Below are 9,909 nucleotides of genomic sequence, written 5' to 3'. Positions count from 1 at the left end.
AACATCATCGACATGCCATGGTAAAAATATTATCCCATTGGGGCAGGTTTGGGTATAAGCTTCTCACAAACCAGAGCTTCTCACAACAAGCCTGATGGTTTCGGTATGGAACGTGCCACCTTGGGGGACGAAACAATGTCCGTTGCCTGTTCTTGCTATAATTTTTTTCTCGTGTCAACATAGAACAACAGGAGTGTTGTGTCAATTTTTGGGATTTTTCGGGGTTTACTTGGACATTTTTATACATTAACTGAGTTCTCTATGCATTTATGTGCATAATTCAAATTTAAACTACATGCACATGCTTCAGTGCAAATAAATGGGTTCAAAATTGAAATGCGTGTCCTTGGTTGCATGCTTAAGTCCCATGCAAGAAATGGGAATGAATGTCAAACACCTTGCCACCGTCGCTCGGCCGCTAACATTGAGATACTTGGTTTTAAAATGCTAGTAAATCGAAAACGTGTCTGAAATTTATGAAACTTCAGATGCTAGCATGGAACGGCATCAACATGCTGTGGTAAAAATATTGTCTCATTTGGGGCAGGTTGGGGTATAAGCTTCTCACAAACCAGAGCTTCTCACAACAAGCCTCATGGTTACAGTAGGGAACGTTTTACCTTTCTGGGCGAAATGATATCCGTTGCCTGTTCTTGATTTCAATTTTTTATAGTGTCAACATAGAACAACAGGAGTGTTTTGTTAAATTTAGGAATTTTCCAGGGTTCGTTTGGACATTTTTATACATTAACTGAGTTTTCTATGCATTTATGTGCATAATTCAAATTTGAACTGCAGGCACATGCTCTAGTGCATGTAAATTGGTTGAAAAAACAAATTTCTGTCCTTGGTTGCATGCTTAGGTCCCATGCAAGAGAATGGGAATGAATGTCAAACACCTTGCCACTGTCGCTCGGTCGCAAACATTGAGATACATGGTTTTTAAATTCTAGTTAATCCAAAATTCATCTGAAATTCATGAAACTTAACATGCTACCATGGAGCGGCATCAACATATTTTGGTAAAAAATGTCCCATTTGGGGCAGGTTTGGGTACAAGTTTCTCGCAAACCAGAGTTTCTCACAACAAGCCTGATGGTTTCGGTAGGGAATGTGCCGCCTTTGGGAATGAAACGATATCCGTTGCCTCTTCTTTCTTTCAAAAATTTTCTACTGTCAACATAGAACAACAGGAGTGTTGTGTCAATTTTTGGTATTTTTCGAGGTTCGCTTGGATATTTTTATACATCAACTGGGTTTTCTAGGCATTTTATGTGCATAATTCAAATTTGAACAACATGCACATGCCCCAGTGTAGAAAAATGGGTTGACATATCAAATGTGTGTCCTTGGGTGCATGCTTAGGTCCCATGCTAGAAATGGGAATGGATTTCAAACACCAGGGCACTATTGATTACCGTCAAAACATTGAAATACTTTGTTTTTAAATTCTAGTAAATACAAAACTCGTCTGAAATTCATGAAACTTGGCATGCTATCATTGAATGGCACCTGGCATGATGTGGTATTTTTGTGTCCATTTTGAGACAAGGCGCACTCGAATAACAGCCAACAAAGGCATTTTGAAACAAATAGCTGCCAGTTTAACATCTCGAACGTTTGTATAATTTAAATCATGTGCGTTTTGTTAACGATTCACGTGATGCCATGTGTCTCTCTTTTAATGGCTAGGGGGTGTCGTGCAGACAACTGCTTGACTGAACGGGAGGCGTGCAAGCGTACTCCGCTGCATAGGCTGACCGAGAGGAGTGCAAACTGTCCCCCAATGCGTAGGCTCACCGGGAATCCTGCGATCTGTATGTTGTGCAAGCTCACTGGGAAGCGAGCCCTTTGACTTCCATGGTTTCCCACCTTGCGCGCGTCCTCTCCATTAATGGCGCCCAAGCCATTGTTTAATAGGCGCCGCCTTACCGTTCGCCTCCCATTCCCTTCCTTCCCGTAGACCTCCACCAACGCCATGCGCAGAAGGATCATCTGCCACTAGTCTTCCAGTTTGGTGAAGTCGACTCCGAGCCGGAAGAGGTAGATACTAAGGAGGAATGGGGCCTAATGCACATGGCCGTGAATGACATGGCCGCAGCGATTGCTGCCCCCGCGCCCGTCCTAGCTCCCATCTCCGCGCCCGCGCCCGCGACCATCCCCATAGCATTAACGGGCTCGTCACCGAGCACTATCGCAGAGCTGGAAGCCGCGGGTGTTAGCGAGGACTTCACCGACCCGCGCGAGCTCGTGTACATGCCAGCGCCAGCACGCGCGCCCCTGCACCCATCGCGGCAGAGGTCCCCATGCGTTTGCCTGCACCCGCTGTGTTCGTGCTCGTGTGCGTGCCCCTCTCTGTGGCATGGGACACCACCATATACCGCTACCTCGCAGCGTCGCGAATTGCCGTCCTCCCGTGCCCCGCCCGTCGATCGCGTGACGACATGATGTTTGATTTCCAAGTGAAGATCATTCTGCGCTGTCCTTGAAGACTTCAACAATGGCATCCCAGAGGATGACAACGACAACTCCAGAACGGCATGCCGCCTCCGCCGTCACCATAATTAGTTTCTTTTGGTTTAATATTGTATTTCGATCACATGGATATAAATTTGCAGTGTGACTGAATGAAAGATATGGTTTGAACGAACTTGCATTTTTCTATCTGAATGTATAGACTTATCAAGCGATTTTCTTTAAAAAAATGTCAATGGTTTTTAAATATAAAACACTCATCGCAAATATTTTAGTTAGAACACCCATATGCAAACCGATAGCTTTCCCAGGAAGCCAAGGGAAAATATGACAAGAAGGATTTGTGTAGCTCTTGATCGCAAACGTTTTAGACAGAACACTCGTTTGTAAACCTACATCTTCCCTAGTAAGCCAAGGGAAAATGTGCCGAGCAGGATTTGTGCAGCTCTTCATTGCAAATGTTTTAGATAGAACACTCGTATGCAAAGTGAGAGCTATGGTCCTCCCCAGTAAGCCAAGGGAATATTCGTCGCGCAGGATTTGTGCATCTCTTCAATGCAAACGATTCAGATTGAATACGGTATGCAAAGCGAGACTTCGGTGCTAAGCGAAGAGAAAATCTGGCACACAGGATTTCTACATCCCTTCAACGCAAACGGTTGTTTTGGATGACCCGTGTGCAACCACATACAGACAATTTGATAAGATTTGCATCTGTCATATAGGGTATATTGCCATTTGTCAAACTGGAAAGCTTGACATTTGTTGATCTAGTAATATTGCCATTTGTCAACCTTGTAACACTACCATTTGTCAAAATATGCAGCTAAAAATCACTAGCACTATCTAATTTTTGCCACTAAAATTCAGTAATTAAGCATAGATTTCATTCATATATTGAGCAGTCATTCTTTATACAAACAATTCAACTCGACAGCTGAACCGAGCACACTTTTCCCCAATTGTTGCCAACCACGTACTAAAATAGGTAGTTCAACTATATATACTAGATAATTTGAAGCACGTTGCACAGTTCCACCACATCTATAGTCAGATGAACAGAACAAAATAGCCCCTAAATACTACTACTACAGAGGGGCTTTGTACTACTTCCGACAGCCTCTCCTCTACCGAGCGCGCTCAGTAAGAGGTAGAGGTGGAGGAGCCTATCGACGAGTTGGACAAGTGCAATACGGTGCCTGTCACTGCTGCACCTTTAGCGACGCTCACCTCGAACGCCCTTTGCCGCTCTAGACGACCCCTCTCAAAGCGGCGAGACTCCTCGTAGATCTCCTGGTTACTCACCTCTGTGGTGACGCGTGCTGCGGCCACGATGGCGGTAAGGCTCTTTGCATCCTCGAGGAGGCTGAGGGAGTCCTGGATTAGGGGTCTCCGGACAGCCGGACTTTGTCCTTTGGCCGGACTGTTGTACTATCAAGATACAAGATTGAATACTTCGTCTCGTGTCCGGATGGGACTCTACTTGGCGTGGAAGGCAAGCTAGGCAATACGGATATGTATATCTCCTCCTTTGTAACCGACCTGGTGTAACCCTAGCCCCCTCCGGTGTCTATATAAACTGGAGGGTTTTAGTCCGTAGGACAACATACATCATACCATAGGCTAGCTTCTAGGGTTTAGCCTCTCCGATCTCATGGTAGATCAACTCTTGTAATACTCATATCATCTAGAATAAATCAAGCAGGACATAGGGTTTTACCTCCATCAAGAGGGCCCAAACCTGGGTAAAACATCGCGTCTCCTACCTCCTGTTACCATCCTCCTTAGACGCACAGTTCGGGACCCCCTACCCGAGATCCGCCGGTTTTGACACCGACATTGGTGCTTTCATTGAGAGTTCCTATGTGTCGTCGCCGTAGGCTTTCATTGAGAGTTCCTCTTCTGAGATAGTCGCATAGCAGATCCTTCAGTACGTCCGACCGCATACCAGATGGTGCCGAACTCTTTTGATTGCTCTCTTCAAGAGCCGGATATTGAGGGCTTTGGGTGACCATGGGATTACCTTCTGGCCTTGCCGGATCCGGAGAAACTCTCCGTGATGACACTTCAAGGTCGCCCGCTTCTTGAGCTGGGAGTCCGGGGGAGGCGTTTCGCTCTCCATCATCTCCGGAAGAAGATCCCCCGAAGACGAGCTCTGTTGAGAAGGGCTCAGATTTGAACTGCAAGATAAATGCTTCGGTTTTTTTTCTCAGAGGTAAGGTAGTATATCTTCACTATTAAGTACTTTTTGATTACTCACAGCTCGTTAGAGGGCTGATCCCCGCACGGACTTTGTGCGGCAAGAGCACCCTCCGAGGCAGGACCCTCTGGTGGAGTTTTCTTCTCCCGTTTGGAAACCTTGGTTTCCGGATCTTCAGAGGTAGTCCTCTTCCTCCCCCCGGGGCGAGGGAATGTCAGATTCCTCCCCTTGGTTATCCTCCCTCACGGAGGCGCTCGTTCCCTCGGTTGAAATAGGTAGCGGCGGAGGCCCGCTTTCGCCCTCTTTATTCCCCCCTTCATCTTCCTTTGAGGGCACCGGGCAAGGTGCTGGCTCGAGCATCTTTTCCAGCACCGGATTGTCCAAGCCTTCGGGAAGGGGAGCTGAACACCGGATCATCTTCGCCTTTGTTATCCAGTCCTGGTTAAAGAGATATTCTTTAGAATGATGTCGTGATAAATGAAGGACAGTGTGTTCGACTAGAGGATTACTTACTTGGGCCGCGGTGCGGTTGCTGCTCAGGCCCACGTCCTCGGTGGTGTCCGTACACTCTATTTGGGGCACGAAGAACGACTTGTACATCTCCTCGTGAGTCAGGCCGAGGAAATTCTGAATAGCGCGCGGTCCTTCTAGGTTGAATTACCACAAGCGGAGGGGCCGGCATTTGCAAGGCTGGACTCGATGAACCAGCATGACTTGCACTACCATAACCAAACTAAAATCTCCCTCGAAGAAATCTCGGATGCGGTTCTGCAGTATGGGCACATCCTTGGCTGGACCCCAGCTCAGCCCCCTGCTAATCCACGACATCAGTTGTGGTGGAGGGCCCGAGCGAAAGGTGGGGGAAGCTACCCACTTGGCACTTCTAGGAGCTGTGACGTAAAACCACTGCCGTTGCCATAATCCGGACACCTCTGGAAAGGAACCCTTTGTCCATGGAGCTCCAGCGATCTTGCTTATTAATGCACCTCCGCACGCTGCATGCTGCCCCTCGACCATCTTCGGCTTCACATCAAAGGTCTTAAGCCACATGCCGAAGTGAGGGGTAATGCGGAGGAAGGCCTCACATACGACAATGAATGACAAGATGTGAAGAAGGGAGTCCGGGGCTAGATCGTGAAAATTTAGCCCGTAATAGAACATCAGACCCCTAACGAAGGGATCTAGAGTGAGGCCTAGTCCTCGGAGGAAGTGGGAGATGAACACGACGTCTTCATTGGGTTGAGGAGTGGGGACGACCTGCCCTCGGGCAGGCAGCCAATGCGAAACTTCGGCGGTCAGGTATCTGGCCTCCCTCAACTTCTTGATATCCTCTTCCGTGACGAAGGAGGGCATCCACCGGCCCTGAAGGCTGGATCCGGACATGATTGAAGGTCCAAAGCTCCAGACCTGGGCTTTGGGTGTTAAAACTCGAGGCAGGGGGAGAATTCGATTGAGCACGTGAGGGAAAAAGTAAAAGCCTTGTCCCTTTATAAAGAGGGTGAATATCAAGCGTCCTCCTCGTGGCCATTTGGGACTTGCCTAAAAACTAGGAGTCCTAGGCACGGTTGGGTTACCCACATCCGTATTGATGAGAATCCCGTAATAAGGGGAACACGATCTCTGCTTTGACAAGACGTGTCAAGAAACTGCCTCGCGTTATGTGCGGGGCTGGTTAAAGAGAAACGGTTCAAATAATTACCGGGCCACGACATGATGTCCTGTTGCTAAAACATGTCAGCAGATTAGATTTGTGGAAATATTATTCTCTCTATGGTGGTATGTGGAACTTATTTTGCAGGGTCGGACACTATCCTTATATTCAAACTCTTCTGTGATGTATTCGGAGGAGGAACCCGACTTGCAATGGCGAAGACAATACTGCGCGTCGGACTCATCGTCATTGAAGCCTGGTTCAGGGGCTACTGAGGGAGTCCTGGATTAGGGGTCTCCGGACAGCCGGACTATGTCCTTTGGCCGGACTGTTGGACTATGAAGATACAAGATTGAAGACTTCGTCTCGTGTCTGGATGGGACTCTACTTGGCGTGGAAGGCAAGCTAGGAAATACGGATATGTATATCTCCTCCTTTGTAACCGACCTTGTGTAACCCTAGCCCCCTCCGGTGTCTATATAAACCGGAGGGTTTTAGTCCGTAGGACAACATACATCATACCATAGGCTAGCTTCTAGGGTTTAGCCTCTCCGATCTCGTGGTAGATCAACTCTTGTAATACTCATATCATCAAGAATAAATCAAGAAGGACGTAGGGTTTTACCTCCATCAAGAGGGCCCGAACTTGGGTAAAACATCATGTCCCCTGCCTCCTGTTACCATCCGCCTTAGACGCACAGTTCGGGACCCCCTACCCGAGATCCGCCGGTTTTGACACCGACATTGGTGCTTTCATTGAGAGTTCCTCTGTGTCGTCGCCGTAAGGAAGGATGCATCATCTCGTTGTTAAAAACAACATTACCGCTAGGGGAGCCCTGGCTGTTGGCCAAACTCTCCGACTAGGCAGTTTCATCATGACCGCATGTTCAGCTGCTGCACCGACGATGACTTTTCGGGTCATCGAAAACAGCCTCCACGTCGGCTCAGAATTCGCCGAGCAGATGGATCCAATGGAGCTCTCTTCCCTAAACGAGCTCTTGGATTGCATCACTGCCTTGGGAGTTGCTACGGACTATGATCGGGTTGGGCTTAAACCCGATCAAAGGGAGATTAACTCTCCACCGGTCACCCATCATGTTGCGGTGGTGGAGGAACAATGCGGCGATTCTTCCTCTATCTTGAGGACTAACTATGTACGGATTCTGAGCTCTCCGAGCCGGATACCCATTCACGGGAGGACATCACCCAAGCCCTGAACCTAGAGTCAGGCAGCGGGCCAGACTAATCGGGCAACATCCTGGAATCCAAACTTCCAAGATCGGAAACTCCTCGGCCCCTGGGTCTCAGATCGGGTAGGGGTTCGGACTCAAAGCAACCCACCCACCCAGACATAAATGATCTTTCCCACATTAGGCAAGAGCCCCATGAAACAGTACATCATTATTGGGCCAGATTCCTCCTTGTGATGAACAAGGTTAAGGACTGTCGCGAGGAAGACGCAATCTCACTTTTCTGCAATAACTGCACGGACAAGGGAATCCTTAATGCCATAGGTCGCCGTGACATATCATGCTTCACCGACTTTGCGTCCATAGTACGAAAGTACTGTGCGATGGAAAGTGCCTGGAAAATCGAAACAAAATTTTGGGATAATCCGGCTCCGAATATACACCCAGTCCGAAGTAAAAGGGTGCACTATCATAAGACACCCGAGTTAATTACAAAGAAGCAAAAACCCTCTACAGGGCATGGAACCGTATTGGAGGGATGGCTCCATGGACCCTGCAAAATTCATAGTACAACGGATACCATATGAGGGACTCCTGGATTAGGGGGTGTCTGGACAGCCGGACTATATCCTTTGGCCAGACTGTTAGACTATGAAGATACAAGATTGAAGACTTCGTCCCGTGTCCGGATGGGACTCTACTTGGCGTGGAAGGCAAGCTAGGCAATACAGATATGTATATCTCCTCCTTTGTAACAGACCTTGTGTAACCCTAGCCCCCTCCGATGTCTATATAAACCGGAGGGCTTTAGTCCGTAGGACAACAACCATAACATACAATCATACCATAGGCTAGCTTCTAGGGTTTAGCCTCTCCGATCTCGTGGTAGATCAACTCTTGTACTATTCATATTATCAAGAATAATCAAGCAGGACGTAAGGTTTTACCTCCATCAAGAGGGCCCGAACCTGGGTAAAACATCGTGTCCCCTTCCTCCCGTTACCATCTGCCTTAGACGCACAGTTCGGGACCCCCTACCCGAGATCCGCCGGTTTTGACACCGACATTGGTGCTTTCATTGAGAGTTCCTTTGTGTCGTCGCCGTCAGGCTTGATGGCTCCTTCGATCATCGATAGCAATGCAGTCCAGGGTGAGACTTTTCTCCCCGGAAAGATCTTTGTATTCGGTGGCTTTGCACTGCGGGCCAACTCGCTTGGCCATCTGGAGCAGATCGAGAGTTACGCCCCTGGCCATCAGGTCAGGTTTGGAAGCTTAAACTACACGACCGATATCCGCAGAGACTTGATCTTCGACGGATTCGAGCCCCTGCCTAGTGCGCCGCACGGCCACGATGAGCATGATTTAGCTCTGCCATCGGACAGTGTCCAGGAGATCGCGCGGGCAACCGCTCCGACCCTCAATTCGGAGCCAGCTGCGCCTTCCATGGGCGGGTGGATAGACCCCGCCACGGAGGCCGCACTCTCATCGGCGATCGAGCCGAGTATCGACCTTACCCTTCACGAGAGCCGTGATGCCGAACTACCGGATTCCTCCCCAGCCACGAACTCCCAACCGCCTGCGCCCGTGCCTATCGAATCCGATTTGGTGTCGATCATGGAGTTTACCTCCATGGATATCTTTTAGCACTGGCCCTTCGGCGACATACTGAACTCATTAAGGTCTCTCTCCTTGTCCGGAGAGTCCTGGCCGAACTATCTCCTTGTCCCACCAACCACCCACTTAGTATCCACTGTCGACGACTTAACCGACATGCTCGACTTTGACTCTGAAGACATCGACGGCATGGACGACGATGCGGGAGGCGAAGAGGAACCACTGCCCACCAGGCACTGGGCAACCACCTCATCATATGATATATACATGGTGGACACACCCAAAGAAGGCAATGGCGACGAGACAACAGAGGATGACCCCTTCAAGAAGGAACCGAAGCGCCGGCGTCAGCGGCGCTGCTCTAAGTCTCGCCAAAGCAAAAGCGGTGACGCCGGCACAGGAGATAATAGCACTCCGGACAGTGCCGAAGACGAAAAAATTCCCTCCAGCAAGATCTAGGGCTGGAGGATGGAGAAGCCAGCCCTCCAGAGAGAGTGGCAGATGGAGAGGCGGAGGATGATAATTACATGCCTCCCTCCGAAGATGTGGCAAGCCTCGACGATGAATTCGTCGTGCCTGAGGATCCCGTCGAACAAGAGCGCTTCAAGTGCCGGCTTATAGCCACGACAAATAGCCTTAAGAAAAAGCAACATCAGCTTCAAGCTGATCAAGATTTGCTAGCTGACAGATGGACCGAAGTCCTTGCGGACGAGGAATATAAACTCGAACGCCCCTCCAAGAGTTACCCAAAGTGTAGGTTGCTACCCGAACTGGAGGAG

The sequence above is a fragment of the Triticum urartu genome, chromosome 2 (genome assembly GCF_003073215.2).
Source record: "Triticum urartu cultivar G1812 chromosome 2, Tu2.1, whole genome shotgun sequence".
NCBI classification, from domain to species: domain Eukaryota; kingdom Viridiplantae; phylum Streptophyta; class Magnoliopsida; order Poales; family Poaceae; genus Triticum; species Triticum urartu.
Note: the sequence above shows the minus strand (reverse complement) of the source record.